The sequence below is a fragment of the Aethalodelphis obliquidens genome, unplaced genomic scaffold (genome assembly GCF_003676395.1).
Source record: "Aethalodelphis obliquidens isolate GAN/ISIS:26980383/991018 unplaced genomic scaffold, ASM367639v1 scaffold23, whole genome shotgun sequence".
Taxonomy (NCBI): domain Eukaryota; kingdom Metazoa; phylum Chordata; class Mammalia; order Artiodactyla; family Delphinidae; genus Aethalodelphis; species Aethalodelphis obliquidens.
Genome location: NW_020837967.1, coordinates 8,842,163 through 8,846,387, shown reverse-complemented (window position 1 = coordinate 8,846,387; position 4,225 = coordinate 8,842,163).

Below are 4,225 nucleotides of genomic sequence, written 5' to 3'. Positions count from 1 at the left end.
CCCTGTGCTATAGAGTAGGTTCTCATTAGTTATCTATTTTATACATAGTATCAATAGTGTATATATGTCAATAGCTAGGACATGGAAACAACCTAAATGTCCATCAACAGAGGAATGGATAAAGAAGATGTGGTACATATATACTAGGCTGGCCAAAAGTTCATTCGGGTTTTTCAGTAAGGTGGTACAGAAAAACATGAACGAACTTTTTGACCAACCCAATACAATGGAATATTACTCAGCCATAAAAAGTAGAAGCATCTTTTGGTCTAATGAAGTAACTGTTGGTGGCCTCCTGGATAGCTTCTGGTCTGGGGTCTGGTCACCCAAAAGACCAAGCCATGATTTGAAGCTTGGAACTTTCAGCTTCCAGGGAGGAAAGGGAGCTGGTGTTTACCTGCATGATGCAGCCTCCTTAAAATCTCTAAACTATGGGATTCTGAGAGCTTCCAGGTTGGTGAACACATCCACGTGCTGGGGGCGTGGCACACCCCAACTCCAAGGGACAGAAGCTCTTGCACTTGGGACACTTCCAGACCTATGTACCTCTTCATCTAGCTTTGTCTAGCTATTCACCTGTATCCTTTACAATAAACCAATAAACGTAAGTTAAGAAAAAAAAAACCTGACCATCCATAGGAACTGCACGAATCTTCAGCTATTGTATTTGTAAGGTTTCTTTTTTCTTTCTTTCTTTCTTTTTTTTTTTAAACATCTTTATTGGAGTATAATTGCTTTACAACGTTGTGTTAGTTTCTGCTGTATAACAAAGTGAATCAGCTATATGCATACGTATATCCCAATATCCCCTCCCTCTTGCGTCTCCCTCCCACCCTCCCTATCCCACCCCTCTAGGTGGTCACAAAGCACCGAGCTGATCTCCCTGTGCTATGCAGCTGCTTCCCACTAGCTATCTATTTTACATTTGCTAGTGTGTATATGTCAGTGTTACTCTCTCACTTTGTCCCAGCTTACCCTTCCCCCTCCCCATGTCCTCAAGTCCATTCTCTACGTCTCCATCTTTATCCCTGTACTGCCCCTAGGTTCATCAGAACCATTTTTTTTTTTTAGATTCTATATATATGTGTTAGCATACGGTATTTGTTTTTCTCTAACTTACTTCACTCTGTATGAAAGACTCTAGGTCCATCCACCTCACTACAAATAACTCAATTTCGTTTCTTTTTATGGCTAATATTCCATCGTATATATGTGCCACATCTTTTTTTTTTTAACATCTTTATTGGGGTATAATTGCTTTACAATGGTGTGTTAGTTTCTGCTTTATAACAAAGTGAATCAGTTATACATATACATATGTCACCATATCTCTTCCCTCTTGCATCTTCCTCCCTCCCACCCTCCTTATCCCACCCCTCCAGGCGGTCACAAAGCACCCAGCCCATATCCCTGTGCCATGCGGCTGCTTCCCACTAGCTATCTACCTTACGTTTGTTAGTGTATATATGTCCATGCCTCTCTCTCGCCCTGTCACAGCTCACCCTTCCCCCTCCCCATATCCTCAAGTCCGTTCTCCAGTAGGTCTGTGTCTATTCCTGTCTTACCCCTAGGTTCTTCATAACATTTTTTTTCTTAAATTCCATATATATGTGTTAGCATACGGTATTTGTCTTTTTCTTTCTGACTTACTTCACTCTGTGTGACAGACTCTAGGTCTATCCACCTCATTACAAATAGCTCAATTTCGTTTCTTTTTATTGTGCCACATCTTGTAAGGCTTCTTTTACCATTTAAATGAATGCTTCCAAATTCTGTACGCTTACAACTCAGATTCAGAAGTCCCCAAGTGAATCTATACACAGCTGGTCTTAGGAACCAGTACTGAATTATAAGTTGTTTTGCCTGGGTGTGGGAATGGCTGTGTTTCCCAATCATAGTTTTCTAGTCTCTGTTACAAAAATGTTACATTTTATTTTAGGAAAATGAAGTATCCACATGATGGCACTATAACCTACAAAATAAGAGGCTGTCAATTTATGAAGAGCAAGAACTTGGTAAATTCTAGTTAAAGTACTTATTATTGATGGAGCATGCATAAAAATAAGGCATTTTAAATACAAAATAATATGGATATCATTTCCCTTGTGTTTTACAGAGACACACTGGCTAATCTCTCACTTCAAGTGCTTTTTTAACATTTTTTCCTGTTCATTGGATAAAAGGATCTTAGTCCTCATCTTTTTAGAAAACAGTTATTAACTATCGCTAGCACATGGCCCTCAACTGAATAAGTAGAAGAAAAGCAAACAAACAGGTATTTAAGAGCCTAATATGCAACTGTGTTGGGAGTTACTTAATGCATCACCCATAATATCATTTCTTCCTGTTTTTGAGTCTGAGGAATAATTCAGAAGTTATTAGGGAAACAGTGTTGAATAAGACAGATGTCATCATGGAGTTTATATTCTGGCAGGGGAGATAGGCTTTAAGTACACGCTGACATAATTACTTAATTAAAATTATAAGTGCTACCAAAGAGAAGTCTAAGTAAAATGAAAGCATATAAATGGTTAAAGGGGCTGAATCCAGTGTGCCAAGTAAAGGGAAGCTTCACTGAAGAAGATACAATGAGCTAAGCCCTGAAGGATGAATAGAAATTAACTAGGCAAAAGAAAGGGAAAAGCATTACAGTCAGAGGAACGGCACGGGCATGTGCAAAGGGCCTGCAGTGGCTCGTCCAGGAACTGAGAGCATGAAAAATCCATCCTATCTTGATTTTCACGCATCAAGAGTTAGTTCAGGACATTTTATTACCAATTCATTAATCTCTGAATTTGAACATTATATCGAATTTATAGATGGACTACATTCTAAAAGTTTGATGAAAAATTAACTGTTTAGAAGGAAAAATATTTTTCCATGATAAAAATAGTAGAAATAATAGTACCATGAAGCCTATTTAAGCCATAATGTAATCACTGTTGACTGTTCTCCTTGAATGAAGTCTGTCTCCATAGTTTTTTTTTTTAATTGACCTTTTACAAAATAACTAGCCTATTCCCTTCAAAATATCAAGGTTAAGAAAGAAAAGGTTGGGGACTTCCCTGGTGGTGCAGTGGTTAAGAATCCACCTGCCAATGCAGGGGACATGGGTTTGAGCCCTGGTCCGGGAAGATCCCACATGCTGTGGAGCAACTAAGCCCGTGGGCCGCAACTACTGAGCCTGCGCTCTAGAGCAAGTAAGCCACAATACTGAGCCCACACTTCTAGAGCCTGTGCTCCCCAACGAGAAGCCACCACAGTGAGAAGCCACCCCAGTGAGAAGCCCGCGCACCGCGACGAAGAGTAGCCCCCACTAGCCACAACTAGAGAAAGCCCTCACGCAGCAATGAAGACCCAACACAGCCAAAAATAAATAAATAAAATTAATTTTAAAAAAAAGAAAGAAAGAAAAGGTTGAGGAACAGCTCCAGAATAAGGAGACATAAACAGAGAAGTGCAATGCATGAATCCATATGGGATCATGGATGGGAGAAGACCGCTATTGAGACTAATGTTGGGAAAATTGATAAGATTTGAATATGAGCTGTAGATCAAGACTGGGATACTGTGATAGGAGCGAGCCACCCATCTTGGGCACAGAATTTATGATGGCACAAAAAACTCAGTAATCAAAATAAATAACATTTGAATATAATATTTAAAAAATAAAATTTAATGCAAAAATCCAAGATGAACAAAGTATCAAAAATATTTGAAAGTAGATTTTCATTATATATTTATTATTTTTAAAATGAGACAGGATAGTCTAATGGCTATAAATAATCTCATAGTTTTAAAGAATTCTGTGGCCTGAGTTTGTATTATAATATTCATCCTTTAACAGTCGTTCTAAATATTCTGCTGAGTTCAGAGCACATTAGCTTTGGAAGTTTAAGTTTACCAAACTCAAAAAACAAAGTACACACACCCACACATAAAAGGATATTTTCTCTGTTGGACCCTAGAACTGTTAACTTTCTAGTAGAGTGAAACATTTCTTGCCAAACAGCAAATTAGAGAATCAAAAGTCAAGTACCTGGGCTTCCCTGGTGGCGCAGTGGTTGAGAGTCTGCTTGCCGATGCAGGGGACGCAGGTTCGTGCCCCGGTCCGGGAAGATCCCACATGCTGCGGAGCAGCTGGGCACGTGAGCCATGGCCGCTGAGCCTGCGCTCCGCAACGGGAGAGGCCACAGCAGTGAGAGGCCCACGTACCGCAAAAAAA